Source organism: Sylvia atricapilla, chromosome 2 (assembly GCF_009819655.1).
Source record: "Sylvia atricapilla isolate bSylAtr1 chromosome 2, bSylAtr1.pri, whole genome shotgun sequence".
Lineage (NCBI taxonomy): Eukaryota > Metazoa > Chordata > Aves > Passeriformes > Sylviidae > Sylvia > Sylvia atricapilla.
The window spans coordinates 19,402,831-19,424,161 of NC_089141.1; the positions used below are offsets into that span (position 1 = coordinate 19,402,831).

The 21,331-nt window shown below is 37.5% G+C and overlaps 2 protein-coding genes across 3 annotated transcripts in view; one reads left to right on the top strand and one right to left on the bottom strand.

Annotated features, from left to right (window-relative positions):
- CMSS1 (cms1 ribosomal small subunit homolog) overlaps positions 1-21,331 on the top strand; it is a 222,429-nt gene that overhangs the window by 35,218 nt on the left and 165,880 nt on the right. The gene's annotated exons all lie outside the window — the stretch shown is intronic.
- Positions 1-21,331, bottom strand: part of FILIP1L (filamin A interacting protein 1 like) — a 62,881-nt gene that overhangs the window by 16,989 nt on the left and 24,561 nt on the right. Inside the window, exon 1 of one of the 2 annotated variants that reach the window (XM_066340917.1) lies at positions 2,400-2,514. The exons of the other annotated variant lie outside the window; for it this stretch is intronic. The gene's annotated coding sequence lies outside the window, so the exon portion shown is untranslated. Of the gene's footprint in view, positions 1-2,399; positions 2,515-21,331 lie in introns of those variants that run through there. 2 annotated transcript variants of the gene reach the window in all.

Consider the following 21,331-nt stretch of genomic DNA (forward strand, 5'->3'; position numbering starts at 1 on the left):
ACTAGCATTTTAATCACTTAAAATTAGGAATACCGATCAATTAAGATCCAAAACATGTTAAGAAATCTGTTATAATAAAGGAGTGTAATACAGAGGTGATGGTGGGGAAAAACAGCAGTGAGACAGTTTAATCATTATGTCTCAGCCTAATTATTTTGGAGTTTTACCAGTATAAATGTGAGCAAAATTGGTCCTGTAAGGATTAAGTGAAGAATGTTTCCCCTTTTAATCTGAGGAAGACAGACGGTGGGAAGTAGAGTTCTGGCTTTTGATAGATGTTAGGATTTGTCTTAGGCTAACAGTATTCAGAGTACAGATGGTACTTTAGGTACTGCTAAAACAGTGATTAGTGATAAAAGTCACCCTTCTTTGTTGAATTTGGAGCAGCGGAAATTGTCTCTTACCTATGGGGAGACTTTTTTCCTTATGTACTTAGTGCTTTTATCAAACTTATTGCGTGCATAGCATTACTGTTAATATTTTTTCTTTGCCATAGTCGAAGGTTTTCGACTTCTTCAACTCATCCTTTCTACTCAAGCACTTCTTGAAGACTGTCACTTTGGTTCTTAACACATCTGTTCATATTTTAGCTAAGTTTTCTGCTTTATAACTTGACAGTGGATATTTAGAAAACTAAGTAATCATTTTAAAACTGCAAGGACTCTGGAGGTATGACAGAATAGTGAGCAGAAGATTTTTAAGGGGCTCAGGATTCTGATATGTTGTTTTTGTACTGTGAGTTGCTAGGATTCATTTAATTCTATGTATATACTATACAGTGTATACTATACAGTGCCCTCTTCCCTGATTCTCTCAACAGAGGTATAAACTTTGTTACAAAAAAGAACATGTTGGAAACATGGATGTGACTTTTATCTAATTGCCAGGTTAATAATGCACAAATACCTGAATTATCTTTGAAATCAAATGTCTCTTTATATTTAGATTTTTAGAAGCATGTTGAGAATAACTACTTTATATTTTCTCCATGTTTAAACCCAAAAATAAGTTATTAAAAAGTCCACACAAGGTATTTTGGCTCAGTCTCTAAATCCGTGTTTGCATGATACTACAACAATGCATATGTTAGTACCAGCTTTGATTTTTCCTAAGTATATAACTGAACAAGGATTTTGCAGTATTCAAAACATCAAATAAAGGGAACCCCTCCTTACTTCTCTCCTAAAATTGCATTTATTTTTATGTTAAGGAAAAGGAAACCATACCACAAAAACATGTTTTACCTGTAAGAAGAGTTTGAAATTAAAGGTCCTAAGGTCTAAATTTTCTAACATTTCAAATTACACATAAGACTCTGAAGAGCAGTGCACAGTAGTTCCAATTTGGAAATAGGACAGTACAATTGACTTAATTGCAGTTGTTCCTGTGAACAAAGATTTAACAGGGTTTGACCCTTAATTAACGGAGAGGACAGTGTAATTTTGCGTACTATTCAGGTGTGAATTATAAACACACCTAAGTCTAATCTTTCAAGGTGCTTTGTGCCTCGTCAGAGGTGGTTTTCATTCCCTGTTTTCTGGAGTTAATAGCTGCAATACTGTTGAGCATCTTGCGGAATAAGCCTTGAAGAGAGCAGTGTGCTTTCTGATCCTCACTCTCATCATGTGTTTGACCAGGATTAAAAGTTTTTTTCATCAAAATTTGACAGTTCTGCCCTCTTGTGATTTTACACTTGCACTCAAGACACAGAAGAAGGAAGCAGTGTGTATGAGTTGAAAAGTTTGTTAGTAATTAGACTAGTTGCAATTCTTTCTTTTAGACATAGCATAATCTTATTGCAGAGTAGTGTTTGTGGCAATTTATACATGACTCTGAAAACTACAGCAGAAATTGTTCAAAAGTATGGTAAATGCTTAGAGACATGTGTGTGTACATGTCTACTAATATGTAGCATATGCATATAAATGCAGCAGAAAGAGGCAGTAGCTCTACCTAATATATTACAATACTGTTGGACTCCTTCCACAGCTTTAAATGCAGTCATGATTTTATCCGATCATTTGGAAAGTGTGTGTAATTCATAACTCTCTCCTTCTTTAATGTTAGGTTAATTCCTCATCTGTTGCCTCTGCAGGAATTGTTTTAAAGACAGTTTTTAACGCTTGAAATAGTCACCCTATGTATGATTCACCAGACATCTTCGAGATTTCCTGGTGCTGTTTTGGGAGATTTCACTGTTTTTCAGTCCTCACCTCTTTTTTTTTTTTTTTTTTTTTTCCTTTTTTTTCTTTTTTTTTTTCTTTTTTTTTTTTTTTTTTTTTTCTTTTTTTTTTTTTTGGAAGTGACTCTTTAAAAAAAACAAAGGTATCTCAACAGGAAAAAGCCAGAAGGGCGCCAGTGCCTGCCAGAAGAAGCTTGCTTCCCACCCTCTGCCTTACCTTGCGCTGGCGGGCTATAGCACTCCCGGGTGAGCCGGTGCTGCGGGGCGCGGGCGCTGCGCGGTGGCATCGGGACTGCTGCGAGCATTCCAGCGCTCCCGCGGAACAATGAGGGATGGGCGGCGGGCGGCCCGAGCCTAGGCACCATTACGTCAGCGCCTTGCCTTATAAGGCGCGGTGCAGCCCCGACGCCCTGCTCGGGGCGCTCCGCTGCGGCCGTGCTTCTGGGCAGCCGGGCTCGGCTCCCTCTGGGCGCCTCAGCTCAGCTCAGCTCGGCTCCCTCTGGGCAGCCGGGCTCGGCTCCCTCTGGGCGGCTCAGCTCAGCTCAGCTCGGCTCCCTCTGGGCGGCTCAGCTCAGCTCAGGTCGGCTCGGCCCTGGGCAGCTCAGCTCAGCTCAGCTCGGCTCCCTCTGGGCGGCTCAGCTCAGCTCAGCTCGGCTCGGCCCTGGGCAGCTCAGCTCAGCTCGGGTCGGCTCGGCCCTGGGCAGCTCAGCTCAGGTCGGCTCGGCCCTGGGCAGCTCAGCTCAGGTCGGCTCGGCCTTGGGCAGCTCAGTTCGGCTCCCTCTGGGCAGCTCAGCTCAGCTCCATCTGGGCAGCCCGGCCTTGGGCAGCTCGGCTCGCCCTTGGCAGCCGGGCAGCGGGTGCTGGCTCCGGCTGAGCCCAGCCCTGTGTGAAACCCTGCGTTTGTCCACCAGCTCAAGGCCGAGAAGAATGCGCGGAAGGTTTGGGTTAGGGCAGTTCCTCTCCAGAGCTGATAATAAAGTCGTTAGGGGTTGTTACTGATTAGGTACAATGTTTTCCACTTAGTCCCGCAACCTAGAGTTTGAAAACGGAAAAACTAAACTCCAAGTAATCTTGTTTAATTAGTTGTTCTAAGGGAGCTTTTTTTTTCTTTTTTTTTCTGTTGATTTTATTATGACAAAAAATGCGACTTTAGCTGAACTCCTCTGAGGGGGGATATGAACCTTGAGCCTTACTTTTTTTTTTCCTTCTGTAAAGAGTCGGGGTCCTTGGAGGATAGTATTTTATTTCCTGATGATGTAACTACAAAACAATTCTCTTAAGTGATGATGGGAAGGCCAGATGAAATCTGTTTTATTTTTTTTTTCTCTTTTCAGTGTTTTTTCTACAAACCCCTTTCCTTTTTCGTATGTTTGTGTTTCAGCTAACACAATTAAGCAGTCCAACCAACTATTTTTAGTAAGAAGGTCTTGAAGAAATGAGTCGTTTGTTTTAATATTTAGGAAAGAGGCAGAAAGCCAAAAAGTAGGATTTAGATCGAAGAACTTAAAATGTATCTCTTGTATTCCCCGTCCTTTAGTGTACATCCTGAATAAACATTGATGACAGAAGGAAGAAATACTGGAAATAGGCACTAATTTTCTTATTGAAAACCACTAAGCATTAATGGGAGTCAGTGAAATAAACTCCTTTTATGTTCAGGGTAAATTAGACCATTGAAAGGCATTCTACACTATTAAAGTAGTAGGTGCATCCACAATAAATTTATTTGCAGCATTTGAATTTCAGTCTTCATCTCTATAGCTTAAGCTGTTCTTGTGCCTTCTTTTAGTGTGTTTTGTCATATTAAGCATACTGCTAACAAAAAGGGAAGTTAGTTATTTGGCGTGTTTCTGTAGGTGTGAAGACAAATGGTGATTAAGATGTTTGCATTTCATTAATAAGACAGACATCTTCTATCTATCTTGCATGTATTTACCCTGAGTGCAGCCTGAAAAAGGTAATTATTCTTTAGTTGGAAAATTGCAGGCAAACCCTTTCATGGTTGCTGAGTAAAGACTTCTTGAGAACTCTGCTGCTTGTTTGTATGGGCGATCCTCTTTGTAAGTTTCTGAGAAAGTTCAGAATTGGGTGCCTCATCAGAAAACTTTCAAATTGTTTAATACTAACCCTTCCCAAATGGTTTTGGAGATAGAAAACATCTTACTTGAATATACCAATGTACAGACCAGGATAATATTTCATTTACTGTTCTAGGGAGAGTTAAGAATCAAATCCAAACAAAAACAAAATAACCTCTCCTTTAGCTGATATTGACCTATTCAGTTCCTTGGCTAATGTTTGTGGAGGCCAGCAGTTTGTCTTGTTTTTTTTTCAAAAGTATTATGCCAATATGGATGATTTGAAATGATCGTTCATCTAGGTGACCTTGGTATGGGAAATATCTTCAGCTGCAAACTCAGCCTTTCTGGTGGGACTCTTAAAAATGATGCGACAACTGTAGGTGCAAGGCACTGTCTAAGGGCAGGCTGTGGAGGTTCTGCTGTATCCAGTTCTGATTTGCAGGGAGGAGTCAAGGAAATTATTCAGTGGGAGGTAGGTAGGAGTTAAATGTGACTACATTTTTTTTTTACATGTATATATGTATGTATGTGTGTATGCAAGCATAAATATATAAATCCTTAGGGTGAGAACTATTGTTTCTGTCCTGGTTTTGGTGTCCTTTCTTCCCTTCCCTTTGCAATTGTTTTGTTTTTCTGCAACTTTCCCTTCACGTGCACACACCCTGTTTATGTAGTCTATATGAAAATCGCCTGCATTTTTGTTCTCCCACATGAAACAGTTGTTTTAGGCCATAAGCAGCTTTGAAGAAGAGGTACTTCTCAAAAGCTGTTAATCAAGAATTCATCCTCACAATCTAGTTCTGTTCTGGAGTTGCAAGGAACACAGCTCAGATAGTGCTGGTGATAAGTTTATTGGTAGTCTGCGAATAGGGAATGCAAGTCTTTCTGTTTATAAGTCTGTGTTTATATCTGGGGATGGCTAACATACAAACACCCCATTTCTTAATTAATTCCTCTCTGCAATACAAAAGTGCACATATGTGACCTTGTGCAAACTAGCTTTATCAAAGAGCATCAGCTGAGTGTGTAATGACCTGACTTCCTTCTCTCCTATTGTTATGACTTACAGGACATTGTACAGTGCTACCCAAGCCCTGTTAAGGGTATGAATATATGATTAAAAATTCTGGGCTACTTTAATATGAAAAGCTTATTTTTATCTGAGGCAATGATTTGAGCTGCAAAGAAGACTTCCTTTACTGCATTTTTACAGTTTCTTTCAGTATCTGTAGGTGGAATCCTGGCACTGGTGAACTATACTGAAGAGGAAAAAAAAAAGCTTTGGGCAGGCAGCTATGCCTGTCACATCATTCTCTATTGCTCTCCCTGAATATGTGTTCTGTTTCCTTAGTTACTACACATAGTTTTGCACAGAATTGGTGCATTTGCAAGTATTGTGACAGCAAGATTTGTAGAAATTGGAGACCAAAAGAAAATCTTACTAAATCATTGGTGCATCTCCTGTCAGTGCAGGGCAACTTTCTGCAGCTGCTTGCAGTGGTTTTTTTTCTAGTATCTGATTATTGTTTTGTATTGTTATTTGTGCCCACATTTTTTTGGGATTTTACTTTAGAAAAACAGAACCTGGGAAGACAGAAGATTATATGAGGCAAAGAAGAGATAGGACAAATAAGCTAAAAGACTTTGAGGCAGTTGTTTGAACTTTATCTTAAACTATCTGAATTCCTCCCATTAGTTCCATCGTTAAACTTCTTCTCTTTCCTTTTTCTTCCCATGGTGTTTCATAGCAGCAGTTCTAGTGTCCTTAAACCCATAACCTATCTATTGCAGCATTTGACCCCGTCTTTTGGTCATTTTATATCTAAGATAAATAAAGGAAGTTAGAACTTGGGCCTCAGTTCAACAAAGCACTTAAAACATAGCCCTGTGTATTTTTTTGTTGAAAAAGGAAAGGACTTAAGCAGAAGTCTGATTTTAATGATATATTGAAATGCTTGGCTGGATCAGGCTCTTGGTCACATTTACTTCATGTAGATATTGTTGAAGCTTGGGCTTTTGAAATTCTCCTTGGGGTCTAAATCTTTAGGTTACTTTCATATTCTAAAAAAAAAAAAAAAATCTATTGAAGTACAAATACTGTCAAAGATTTTATTAGTATTTTACATAATGTAAAACTGTTAGCTTTTTTTGAGGTGGTCTGCTTAAGTTTTGCATGTGAAACCTGGAGAACTGAAACATATGCAGAATTGACAAGTTGAATTTTATTGCCTTGCATAAATGGAATCTGATATTTAATGTTTTAATGACTCATGTGACTTCAAGGATTTTTCTTAAATGTGTGCTCAGCATTGTCCCTGAAATCTGTGGGAGCTTGGACATTACTCAGTGGAAGAAGATTCACTTTAATTATTTCTTAGATTAATAGCATCCTTCAAAAATTTTCTAATTTATCTTTATTATTTCTTGTAGCATTGTGTTTGATGATCTCTTAGTTTTCATCCATAAACTTAGGGCTAATATGTAGATTAATTTCTGAGTATTGCAAAGAGAAATATGGAGGTTATTATGGCTTATTTACAGTCTGAAATGTACTGACAACTGATAAATGCATGTGGAAGGCAAGGGGCAGAAGCAGGGGAAAGTTCTAAAGATAACATTCTTCAGATTCATGTGTTTTTTACTATGGACCATGGGCGGAAAGAGATTCATATCTCCATTACTCTGCGGTTTTAATTTTTTTTTTTTGCAGCAGGAAGAAATTTTTTTTGAAATTCTCCTATTGTTTACTGATTTCATTATTCTCTCTCTTTTTTTTTTTTTTTTTTTTTTTTTACCGATAAAAAAAAATTCCTAGCCAAATATTAAGGATAATTGGATCTTTTTATGTTGGGTGCTGTATTGGGCAGTTGATGACTGCACCTCTCAACTACTAATGGCCTCCAAGGAGAATTTGCAAGTGTTTCATATCTGACTGTGAGGTGGTTTCATCTTGTATATGGGACCAAGGTAATTTTTTATGAAAAAGACAATTTTTTGCATGGCAGAGTTTAACATGAACAAGAATTTAATTTGTATGTCTTCCCCTACTCTATACAAACCGTATATAGCCAAGTAATCTTTTCTGCATGATAAAATAAAATAATGTTCTTTAGTTCATGAAAGCTCTGTACAGGAGTGTATTTTAAGAAGAAGTTTGGGATTGGAGGTTAGTTTTCTTTGTGATGGGTTCTGCAGTGAGATTTTTTTTATCAGCCCACCCACAAGTGTCCCTGTTTAGCTGGGCTATTTCTGGAGGCACAACAGCCATTTCAGTATTAATGCAATAGCAAAAGTGAGTTCTAATCCTGTGAAGACTTAGGACCTTGGGAGGTGCTCAGTTTCATGTTTGTAAACATGACACAGAACATATTTTAAATGTCTGTCTTTAATCATTGTACTGCAGAAAAAATGACACTATGTACTGCTTTTCTTCGTCCATTTCCTTTGAATTCAGTCAAAGCAAGATCCTTTTAGGACTTTAGGAAAGTGGTATGGCTGAAACATTTCGAGCTTCAAGTCTGACTCCACATGAATCCCTGTCTCTTTTTTATGTATTAATCTAAGCTGTGAGTTCAGTCATTCTACTCAAAGTTATCAACTTCTTTCCATGCCAGTATAATTCTTGTTTGAATAAAAACTGCACAGGTTTGTTGACTCAACTTTTCACACTGCCATGAATTGAATATGGTGCCAGGGGAGAATGTTTCCTTCAAAGCTTTGATGATATGAGGTGAAAAATAGATCAAGTTACTGCAGGCTCTTTCAGCTCCTCCTTATCCTGCACCTTCCCTTATGCTTTTCCCTTCGTGTCTGTTGTTCCTGCACTTGTTGCTGCTGTCTGATGCCTTTCCACCAGTGTCTTGAAGAGCATAGCCCAGCACACAGGTAGAAGGGATTTGCCATTCAGTGCATTTCTTGCAGGCTGCAGATTTACAGAAGCTTCCTGAGGCCATTGCTACTTTGGGACTGTCAGGCACACACTTAGGTGAATGTGGGCTTGAGTGCAGCATCAGAACTGGAAGAAGGCTCCTTGGTGCCGTTGATTTTATGCAAAGTGGAGTACAAAGCCATCATGCTTTTTTTGCTTTTTTTGGTGGTTAAGTACAGAGAGTCCAGAATTAAAATGTATCATGAAGCCTATATGTAATTGTTGTAATTCTGTTGAAAAGGTTTCTCTTGCCTCCTACTGATTAACCCAGTGAAAACAGAGCTGTTAAAGAGCTTTTTTGAAAGGGAGTAAGGCTGTAGAAGAATGAGTATGGTTGCTAAAGAAGGCAAAATTTGCAAGGAGAGAATGAATTTTTTTGTTGGGTTGAGCAGAATGAAACACAAACATGCTCTCAGGCCCAGAGGCCCTTCTTTGGGTCTCCAGATGCTGCATCTATGTTACAAAATCTGTGTAATAACAGACATGTTTTCTGTCTTGATAAATCCCCCCACCTTTAGGATTCCTGGTAAGAAATACATTCAAAAATGCTTTTCTTATTCTCTGTAATTTCAGTAGCTATATGTTAGTTCCTGTTTAAAGCACAGTGCTTCAAGTTACTGGTGATTTTGGTACCTGTTCAAGGAGTATGCGTTGAAATAACGCAGAGGCAAATGTGTCCTATCCAGGCTGTTTTAGATTGTGGATTCCTAGGGATGTAATGTAGCTCATAAAACTTTGATCCCATTGGGGTGAAGAATTGCTGAGCTATCTGATGGATTCATAGTTCAGAAATGTGACTTAGTTGTGCGGTTCAGTTCCCTGGTCTGGAAAAGTATTTACAGAATTTCTTCACCTCCTAGGGTGTAGTCACATGTAGCTCTTTGTGTTAGTCTTGCCCTCAGCAGGTACTGTTGGAGGAGTCTCTTGGGCTTGGGGAAATGTATTTAGCAGACTCAGACACTCCACAGCTCCAGAGTCTGCAACAAAAATTTTACAAAACCCTGGAGTGAGGAAGGGGAACAAATACAAAAGGGTATTAATTTGGCTTTTTTACAGCAGCTGCCATGAGACATATCAGCCTTAAGAATCATTACTTTCAACTCAGCAATATTGAAGTTGTGTCATTATCTGGGAACACTTTTATTGATCTCATGTCTCTGGGTGTTATGTCAACAGGATGGACTATTACTAAGAAAGTATTTTAGGAGATGAACAAAAAGCTTGAATAGCCTACAGCTTGCTTCATGCTTGAAAACTGAACTAAAGCACAAAAAGAAGTGGTTTAAGGAAAGTCTCATTCAGCACCTGAAGGAAAGACAAAATTTAGTCCCTGAAATCCTATCATCTTTAAAAAGTCTTCCCTGCAACCTTTCCCACTGCTTTACAGTCTGCTTTTTTGTGTGTGTGTGTGTGGAGTTCTTTTAGTTGTTGAGTACTTTTATTTTTAACCTGTTTTGTTCAGTTACCTATTTTTAGTTGTAAGGATGAAGCTTCTGTACCTTTTAACACTGTTTCCCCTGGGTGATGTGATTGAAAGCATTTTGACAGAGCAATTTCTGGCTTCTGTTTGCTCTGGCCAGGGAACTCAGGAGCCTCTAATACGAAGATTAACGTGAATAAAATGAAAGATAGTTAGAGTCCATACAAATTGCACTTATAAAGTGTGTGATCAGGATGAATGGTGTAGAATTGATTAAAGAGAGCAATGTCTTGGGTTCTTTCTTGTAGTGATACAGTTTCATGTAAGTGAAATCTGTACTGGCATCTTCTGCTATGAAATCTCATAGTACATTTGATAATTGCTAATAATTTATCTTGTAAGCACACTGTACTATTACTCAAGAAAAAATAAACAAGCTAATTTCTTAAATGGATTCAACAAAAGAACATAGACTTTAGTACTTTTTGATGACTCTACAGAACAAAGATTTAAGCACTGTAAATTTGTAGATCTTTGGGTTATTTACCCCCCTGCCTCCACTCTAATAAATACAGAACTATACTTACAGGTAAATATTTGTGCATAACTGTAGCCAGTAGCAAGGACAGAGAAGAAAAGTAGTTCTAGTTATTGTAATGCAGTACTTATGATAGTACTTATGCAGCCTTTTTGTGTTTAACTTTTTAAATGATACAGAAATGTCTTGATTCCATTTGTAATAAACAGGGGTCTAGAAACAGAAAGCTGCAAAAGAACTAGTATATTTTTGAATTCCTACTGTATGTTATACTGGTTAAATCCAGGTCCAGTTGTGCATGACCTCTTAGTTTGATTCAAGTTTGGGACACATGAAGTTTTTTAGTTCTTTTCTGTTTTACTTTATTTTTCTGATTTTAATTGTTTTTATTTCCAGTTTTCATAGTACATGGGCAGAGGCTATTCTCACATAAATCAATCCTTGATATTGCTGTTGAGTAAAGAGGAGCATACATGAATCCAACACTACCAAAATAGGAGGACTTATTTTGTTAGAGGCCTAAGATGTGTCCAGAGTGACATAAGGTTATACAGAGCTTGACAAGAATAAACACTTTGAGAGCTATGAAATTGCTTTGACCTTGGGGCTTGGGAACCTACGTGGAGCCTTAACTTTTAGCTATCTTTGTGTATGTAAATCAAAGCAAGTCATGTCCCGAAATATTGCTAAGTATATTTTTCTCAGCAGTCAGTATGACGGATGGTTGCAGTTCTTGGAGAAGTTGTGGTAGGCATAGGTATCTCTGGATCAGAAACCCACATAGCTCAGGGGCCTGTGGAAACCCTTGTCAGTGGCTTTACTTGTGGAGAGCAGGGTCTGAGTTCAGAATTCAGGAGGGAATTCTGAAGTGCCTCCAGATCTGTTGGGAATCTATCAGAAAAGTTTATGTAGTTTAACACAAAGAAGTTCTGGGTGTGTCTGAACTTCCATGAATGATAGTTCCAATGGATTTTGACTTCTTTCACCTAGTTAATATTTAAAATAAACGACTCAGAGCTGGTTGTGATACCTTAGCTTTAAATTATATCCTGGTCTGTGTTCCATGTGTATTAATACCATGGAATTTGGGTCACTTAGTCAAACTTGGACTCACTACTTTTGCTTCGATATTTGGCTTTTTTGGAAGCATTTTCTCTATTTTAGGTACTTACCAAAAGCAGCAAAGCTGCCCATTTTTGATAGTGAGTTCTGCAGGCTTCAGGGAATAGCATTAACGTAAGTAATACAAAAAGAAAAGGGGAATCATGTTTGTGAAACCTTTTGCAAGTACAATGATGAATTTATTTTCATAACTGCAGTATAATAGAGAGACCAGATCACCTTGTGGATTTGTTTGTTGTGGGTTTTTTTTAGCTACTGCACCAGCTATTAACAAGTTTCTTCTCTTCTCTTGTGCAATTCTGTGCCTTTCTCTGTTTTTTATGTGCAGCTAGGAGCCAAAACCAATAAAAGAGGCTAATGTTGGTCAGGTGACTCAGGTCAGGTGAGGTTCCAGTTTGTCATGTTGGAAGAAGAAAATCCATCAGTGGATTATTATTGGAAGGTGGAGGGGGGGCCATGTGAAGATGCCAATGTCCAATGGAATGACTGGGAAGGAATGGTTAGAGGTATTTTTAGCATTTGTACTGGAAGGAAGGGAGGCTCATGGATTGCACTTTCGTTCCCTGAGGGAGGTCAGTGGGAAAGGGAAGAGGTCCAGAATCAGGAAGTGATCTGCACATAATCACGAATGTGTGCTTTTCACTTTGTCATTCATCTGAGTTTAGAAAGGAAGATGCCTGGGTGTTGCATTTCTGCGTAGAATATCTTAGAAATCTTGTGTTTCAAATAGGGCCAACTTGTTACTGTCGATTACATGGCATCAAGGACAGAGAACATGGTCACGTCTCTCAAAATGAAGAAAAATGTTCACTTTGTTTTCTAGTAGAGCTTTGGGTTTGATTTTTTTTATTTGTCTTCATTCTTCTGACTCTGACATTGTTCGGTCTCTCTCACTATTCATAGTAATTTCTTAAGTGACAGTGATTTTACTCAGTTGATAATAGAACATTATTTTTTTGTTGTGTCATTTTTCTGGTGAATATTTGAATATTTTACTTTCACTAAACTTTTCTTGTCTTTTAAAAACCACTTCTTCATTGACCTGGACTATGAAAGCTGCTATATCTAAACCCCCATCAGGTGACAGTCCTTTTAAAGTATATGTTTGTGTGCATGGTTTTATGACATTTAGAGGATATTACTGTTTCTACTTTGATGAACAATGAATGTACTAGGAATGTGTTCATGTGCAACATTTGAATTCAAATCCAAAGTTAAACACCTTCATAACACTTAAGCAATGGTTGTGTTGGTACAAGCTGGAATTCCACATATAATTTCTCCCTTAGGAATTGCACAGATCTCTTAGGTGTTCTTTTGGCTGCTGCCTTTTTGGCATATGCTTTTTTTAAAAGTTGCTTAAAGAAAACGTTTTTTGTTTCTTGTTCATAGATTCAATTTGGGAGAGTTTTATTCAGTTTTTTTGAGAACCTGTAAATTCAAGTGAAGTTGTGCTGGGTTGTTCTGTGTGATTTTTTGTGTGACTAGTTTGGAAGAAAATTGTGATTCTGTTCTTGTTATCAGAAAGTTTGCAAATGCTACAGAGCAAGCAAACCATGAAGGGGGACACAACTGAAGTGGCTGAGTGGTTCAGACTGAAAAGTGCTTGGGCTTCTGAATTCTGTGGTTCACACTGAGCATGCTCAGATGTTTTGTTACTTGCAAAGAAATATTACATCATCTTACTTGCAAAGTTACTAGGCTATAGCTGTCTTTACATCCAGCAGAGTTCTCAAGTGGGATATCAAATACATGCATTACATAATCAGAACAAAGCCTTTATTGGTTGATTGTACCCTTAGGGTGGGATTCTGAATGGTAGTTGCATATGGAAGACATAATCTTGCAGAATTAACCATTTCTTAACCATCCTGTCAACAGCTATGAAGTGAAATAAGAGCCTGGGGATAGGAGTCACTTGGGAAGGGTGTAACTAAAGAAAATAACATTTTAAATTGGTTTAATGAGTTCATCATCTTACTGTAAATGCACTTAAATGTATTGAAACAAACAGAAGGAACTAGAGGAGTTTTATGGATACATTCATAGACTGATTTGCTGAACTTTCATGTGGTGTAATTCCTGTTGTTAATGAATTCAAGGAAGGTAGACCAATTTCCATCCAGTCTTGGTTTTAATTTACTGGAAAATGATCCATTTAAAAATACCGGAAATAAATTTTTTGGTTCTGGAATATTAAATTTGTCTTTCTAAGCTAATTTAAGCACTTTTTAGAGTTATTCACTTGTTAAGGACCATATGTGCAAAATATGTGTCTGGTAATTTTAATTGGTCCAGTTCAGAACTGATCTGATTTTTAATAAGATCTTTTTTTGTGAAAGGTATAATATACAGCTTATAATTCTCAAGCTACATGAAAGTGATACCAAGTTTGGTCTTTTATTGATTGTCATGGTATTTGTTTTGATCTCAGTCTAGTTTTAATGAACTTGGATTTCATAAACCTCATTAAATAAATTAAATAAACAAGTAAGTCCTTACTCTGGAAAACAAGACCACATTTAAAAAAACAAAACAAACAAAACAAACAAACAAAAAACCAAAAAACAAAACCCAAACAAAACTCCCACATTAAAAAAATCTGAGCTTTATGTTATGATGATCTACATGTTATTTCCTGTGTTGTCTTAATGCAGCTTTTGTATGTGGCTTCAGGGTAAAATTGCACTGAACTTTCAAATTACAACTGCTAGTCAGCCTTTGGGTATGTGTACCTTTTAGACTGGAAGGTGTTTTTCAGGGAAAATGTTGACTGAACCCAGGGCTGTGGGCTTTGTTCCTCTCTTGCCTCTTGTGCTGCTCCCGGACTAAATTAGGCTCCAGTATGAGTAATCATCAATATTGACTTTGCTTTTGAGGTATATTTGTTGAAGAGTGGGAACTTGTTAGCACGTTCTTTTTGTTACTGTGCCTGTCCCAACATATCCTTAGAAATAAAAAATTTGATTTGGTCATTTCACAGAATAATCCCCCCAGTTCTTCACCACATCCATTTCAGATGGACAGTGCTCCCATAAAAATCTTGAAACAAGATACGGATTTTGGAAGTGTTGGCGTCAGAATACTCTCCTTGATCCTTCAAGGACCACTGGGACAGAGGTGTACGTAGTACTGAAGATCCTCAAGTGAAAAGCAAGGCGTGTACAGCACAATTTAAAACTTCCTTGTATTTTTGTCCAGGTACAGCAGACAGTGTAATGCTTTACTTTTTTATGGAAATGCATACCCATTTGGATGAGTATGGATGAGTGGGGATGAGTGCTCAGTAGACTTAATAAAGCTAATATGCAAATTTTTGATGAATGCAGGTTTCAGTTGTTACCCATTGGATGGGCAATAGGTGATGTTTGCTTTCAACCCTACCAGCTTGCTTTCCTTTTACTTACTAGCAGTTCTGTTTAGAAAAGTGGAGGGGGAAGGGTTGGGTGGGGGGATGAGCCTGTGTGACATTTTCTCCCTGACAGTTATTCATGTGGGCATCTTTCTGTTTCAGTCTCCCAGTGATATTTATACCAGTGGTGGAGCAGACATTGGGACAAAGGATTACTAATTAATTTGGAGAGCTAAATATACATATGACTGATGTGTTAAGGAAAACATCACTACCAACACCCTCCAGGTTTTGGTAGGGAAGCATCAGCCTGTAGGGATTTCTCTTTTTGACAGTGAAGCTTGCTGCATGAACTTTCAGCTTTTTGGCTTCTCTGAATTAATCCTGAATTCTACTCAGAAATGTAAGGAAAAACATAATTCTACATGAATTGCAGTCAGTTTCATAGGACACCTTGGAAGTAAGGAGCATCAAACCCTGGGATGAAAATCAGGTTTAAAAACGAGGTAAAATTAACCCAGCATGTCCAAGAAGAGTTAGTCAGTAACAAAACTAAATAAAAGTAAGATGCGCTGGATAGTTCCCTGGATAGTTCTTAGCATAAACCCATGTCTTTTAGTAATTACCAGTGGCTTTGCAAAATTTAGAAAATACCAGGTTTCAGGCTGTGCATCTCTGTTGGTCTCATTATGCTCTTGAGAATTTAAATGGACGTAAAAGGTACTTCTTTAGTCTCTGATTATGTGGTTTAGGTAATTCTCTGACATTGAATGTATGGTTCCCTTTTTTTCCTTTGGAAACCTCTGTCTGCATCTTTTCACATTTAAAATGAATCAACAATCAAAAAACCCTAACCAAATGAGAAAAAAACAACCCCAAAGCCTGAAATCAATGAACCAAAGAAATGAAAAACATAACCAGAAAAAGAGAAGATCAAGTATTGTCACATAATGATTGTGATGCTGGTAATCAGTGCAAGAGCACCAGAGAAAAAAATGATGACATTTTATTTTAATTCAATTTACTTTATTAACACTTTTTATTCCATGAAACTTCTCTTGAAGCTGTCCAGCTTATCTACTTTTGCACTGTTTATCACTGAGTGACTGCTTTGGAAATGCTTGGTTATTTTAAACCTATTTTAAAAATTTATCTCTCCATGGACTAATTACTTCTGTTTAATGGTATGAAGGTAACCGCTCACTTCTCTTTTAGTGGATAACATCCATTTTTCTCCCCTGCATTCATCTTTTACCCTTTTTTTCCACCCACCTTTCCAAAGAATTACCTGCATGATTAGGTTTTCATTGTCTTCTCTTGACAACAAAAACAAGGGCATGTGTAGTGTTATGGATGTTTTTTGAGGTGCACTACTCTGGGACTGTGAAGTGTGTGCCCAAGCTGACCCTGGAAAGTAGGAGTTGCAGGGAGAGAGACTGCAAACCACTGGTAAACTGAGCAGTAAATTTACAAGAATGTTGGGTCACCAGTGTTGATGCTTGGATAAGCAATTCACAAAGGAATCTTCCATCTGGAAACTGAAAGGAGAAAAAGTTTATTTAAGGTGGCCTTTAAAAAGAAAAAAAAAAAAAAGGTAAAAAATGCTTCTCCAGTGCATGGCTGCAGCTATATATTTTGCAGCATGAGTCATAGATAGCTTTATAGTTCTAGACCCCTCCACATAGGAGGAATAAACTTTGGAGAAAAGGAAGTTAAGAGAAAACAGAAGTGTGAACAACTGCTAATGGTGCTCTCTCTGGCTCCATTCAGTCTGCCATTCCATCATCCTTGAAGGGGGTAATTCAGAGATTCCTTTCTTGGCATGTAAGTGGCAACACATGTTTGAAACAGTGAGTGGAAAATGTAGGAAAAAAATGACAGGCGTATGGCAATAGGAAGGCAAAGAAAAATTTGTTGCCCTAACGTTAGCCACATAATTGGTACACTTAACTTCTGAGGGACTGATTTATTTAAAGACAAAAATGTATGCTCCATTTATTCAGGTTTTCTATACGTGGCCTTCATGTTAGAGCGCCTTCATGATTTCTCTGCTTTGTGAGGGAGTGGAAGGTGATAGGAGAGAGGTTCAGAGCCTCAGCCAAGGAATAGAGGGGGAAATCTGGATGCAAATAGACAAACCAACCTTCATTTATATTCTCATTTTAAAAGAGGAAGAACTGAAAACCTCGTTTGTTTTAATATTCAGTTTTGTGCCTTATATATATATTTATTTTTTTTTTACCATACTGAGTTATCTAGAATGTTTATGGTTTAATGCAATGTAAGATATACTGCTTAATGAATGCAGGTAGTTCTTTCTGTGTCCTCAGTTAATTTTGTGCCCTGACTTGAATAATTCATTTCAAGGGAGAGTGTTGTTGGGAAGGTCAAGGTCAAACTTGGTCTTGTAGAGTTTCTGATGACGTGTAAAATGTGTGTTTAGGAGTGCTCTTTGGCCTGAAGCTGAAAACTCTACAATCCAAATAATATATTCTCGAAAATGCCTAGGAGGAAATCAGTCTGTTTTCTTTCTATTGAAAAATGATTTATCTAAACCCTGGGAGAATGTCTCCCACCACATTTGCCTTCAGAAATGTGGCCTCTTTTCTGAAGAGTGGTGAGGCCCTTGGAAAACTGTAACTTGGCAACTGATTGGTCTTGTTATGGCCCTTACTCCATGGGGATCTTAGTCCTTGCATGGAAAAGGAAAATTGACTAAACGACATTTTAATTTTGTTCACTCTTCTTTCTGACCTCTTCTGGCTCTGGGATTTTATGGTCTAGTGGTTTAATTTTGAGATGCTAAGTCTTATGTGAGATTATAAATACTGGTAAATTGATTGCATTTTGCTAGCAATTGTGGCTTATTCTGGGGAGTGAAGGGCAGATGCCTTACCAATCTTACTTAGATTCAGAAAATATGCTGTGTTAAACTTCTAAAAGTAGATTAAAAACCAGCTCTAGCTTTAAAAACAACAACAACAAAAAACAAACAAACAAAAAAAACCCCAGTGAACACTAACAGCCTCCATAACTAGTATTGTGTTAACAAGTAACAGTCTGAAAACTTGAAAAATTTGAGCTAGTATCTCTACTAGAGTAAATTACATCACAAATACTATCAGCAAAATTACTTAAAACAAATGTTTCGAAAGGAAACCTATTTATGTTACTCTGGCTGTTACCCATGTTAGCAAAAAGCCAGAAAATGCATCTGAAATTCATAGAAATCTTTGAAGTTAAGAAAGAAGAAAATGATTTCTAACTATGTGGAGAGAGGAACCTGTGCAACAAAAATTAATGTACTACTTGTTTGGAAAGAAAGAGGAGACATTTTAAAAGAAGTTTCAGGAAAATTATTAAATATTTTCTATTTGATAGCTTCTGTATGTCTTATTTTACTTACATGCAAATGCATTCAATTGCTCTGTAATTTGTTTGGGTTATTTTGTTTGATTGTTAGCTTTTTAGTTTATTGACTTTGGTGGAATCACTTCCATGCAAGCAGAGTTCTGCAAATGTGCAGACTACAGCAATGTAGGTCAGAAGGGACAAGGACATTTATCCTTTCTGTGATGCCTTGCCTCCTAATTATGCATCAGTTTGAGGAGTACATTTAAAGAGATTTGGTCTTTCTGCTGCCCTGGTAATGTTTTGGTTTCTGAGCAACTAAAGGTTAAAGAGAGAACTATATTTTGTATCATAAACACTTCAACTGATCGGAATTTTTCCTTGGATTGGCCGTCGCACCAGCATAAAATCCTGTGAGGACTTTGTCATGTTAGAGGAAGAGCTTTTTGCTGCTGAAACATACAAACTGTGACCCACTGTCAGGTGTCAGGAGGGAATCGGTGCATGGCTCTGATGATGTTGTACTCCACCACCATGTAACTGTAGTCTAGAGGTGTGACATCTTTATGGTGTGGGAAACTCCAAATGGTTTTTATGGCTTTTTAAAGCAACAGAGTTGTTGCCTGTCTGTGTGCCATGAGTGGCAGCCATCCAGTAGAAGGGCAGATTTCAAAGGGACATGTATGGGCTGTTTGCTGGGTATGGAACACACGTGCACATGTAGTTATTTGTGAAATGCTAGCAGTGAATTCATCCTTTTTCATTTTCCTTTTCTTGAGCTGAACAGAAGTTCTACTGCTCCATTTTACTTCAATCACCATATAGCGAATGCTGGAGAAGAGACAGCTGCTGTCCTCTCTTCCTGACTGAGGGTTGAAACTGTGCTTTTATGCCACATATCTTTAGATAAGATCCACCAATATTTTGTCTTTTCCCAATAAAATGATAAATCCTTCTCTAGATCACCTGAGCTTTAGGATCCTGTTCTTAGCAGAAGTACTGGGAATTAGTTGTCCTGTAAAAAGTCACTCTTGTTTTTACTGAACTATTAGCTTCTGAAAGTATAACTTTGGATATTTGAAAAAAGCTTTCTGCAGATTTGTAGCTCTGGCTTTTGAGTGTGTTACCTGTGCTGGCACACGGCAGTGGGTATGAACTGTTTTGAGTATAGTTGGAAATGGACTTGGATTTGGATATCATGGTGGGGTTCAATCTGCTTTTTCTAATGCTGAGGAGGTAAGATGTTCTCCCAGCTGCAACTTCTAATAGCAGTAGATTTGAGCATCTTGAAAATTCTTTAAATTCTTTTATCCATTGTCATTGGAGTTGATTTTTTCAGTCTCAAATATAAGCTGTGTTGGTTTACTGTACTGGGATGAGGTTCTTCTATGGGTCTAGGGGATCAGTGTTCTTGTTTACCTCTCCATCCTGTCTGGAGTGCTGATGCTGTTGTAGATTGTTTTCCATGCTGAAATTTTGCCTGGAGATGATTTGGAATTGCATACTCTGGGGAGCTCTCTGAATAAACTGAAGAGACAACAAATCTAATGCTTTGGGGGTTTATTGCAAATTATAATTTGAAGTTTGTAAATATTCTAAGAGGAGGATGCAATGTGATTGGAGTAGACGTCCTATGTAAATATTTGGCCTTTAAAAGTCTAGAATGTCTTCTGATGTTGTTTTATATGATTTCCTTTTAAGCAGAATGTTTGTATGTTTTTAAAAGATGTTAACTCCTAGGATGTTGGCGTATTAGTGTGGAGAAATTAAAGTGTGCAAAAATATCTTACCTGTATACTAATGAAATAAATATTTCAACAATGTAAATAGATGACAGTAATTGAAACCTAAATGCACTTGAGATTATGGTCATCAGGACAGGGTTTTTTCATTTCTGATTGATTCCTCCCTGTCTCAGAATAGACATTACAAACTCCTTTCTCTTTGCTTCCTTCCAGGAATTCAAAATACCTTAATTTTTTCACATTGATTTATGTATATTAAGGGCACCAATAACAGTCATTGCTATTTCATACTTACTTGGAAGTACAGAGCAAAAAGATTTGTAAAGCATGTTAGAACACTTGTTCTAGCATAATATCAAGACTTTTGGCATAGAATACTTAATAGACGTGTAGGAGGCAAACTATGAGGGTAAGCGTGGACAGAATAATTCATTCTATAATAATGTCTCATTTTGATTTCTAATCAGAAATACGTTTGAATTCAAAATAATAATTTCCCCTTCTTTTTCATGCATGCTGCTGAATCCTCAGAAACAAGTGTCAACCATTTCAGGGCCTTTATTTTGTATCTGTAGGTTCAGCAGAATTTCCTAAACTTTTGGGCTTAGAAATTCCTGTGAAGTGTCATAATCTCTTTATAAACAAAAGAAACAAGCTTTTTGACATACCTTTAGTTTTGTAATTGCTCTGTTTTTATAGAGGCTTTCTTTTTCCATAATGCAAAGTAAACTAAAGAATAGTTTCTGAACAGCCTTCACTCTCCATTTATGATGCTTTGTGTGTGATGCATTTGATTGTGTCCTCTCTTAACATATAAAATAAGAAGTCATGCAGAGAGAGTAGATGAGTGTATGTATAAATGGGTATGGAAATTTCATTGTGTATGGATGCTTCAGTAGAAAGGTGGAAAGCAATACAGAGCATCAGATGTGCAAAACTGTAAAATAAAATGTTCTCAATATACATATGTACAAAAAATATGAGTGTGTATGCATGTGTGTGTATGTGTATGTATATGGACTTATGTTCATCTACTGCATTAATGACAAATTCCCAGAAATGTGGTGACAAGAGGGGACCGATTTAGCTCATGTCAGGACAATGTGCTTTAGTAATTTCTCCCTCCCTGGGGAGCTTATTAAACATTAAACAAAATATCTCAGAATATAACTGTTCGTGTGTTTTAAATTATGCCCTTTCTTTTGGCTCTTGGCCAGCTGCTCATTGCACAAGGCTGTAGCAAACAAAACCTGTAATTTACACTGACAGTATCATGCAGTTAGCTCTGCAAGCTTCTCAAGTCAGAACTTTTATAAAGTAAGCATTCAAACAAACCCCAGGTTCTTAATATAAACACATTTTGTAACTCTAAACTTGGCCAAACAGTTAAGAATCAAATAGGGGTGGTATTTTTTCCCCTTCCCATGAAAATGTCATCATATATTTTTCCTTTCCTTTGCTGATAAATAGGGATATCTCTACATGAGTAATGAGAAAAGACAGCAGTAATCAAAGAACTTTTTTTCTATCTCACATTACTTTTTTTTTTTTTTAACCACGTGGTTTTGGGACCAATTTCCTAACTATTTTATTTTTTATTACCAAGTATATC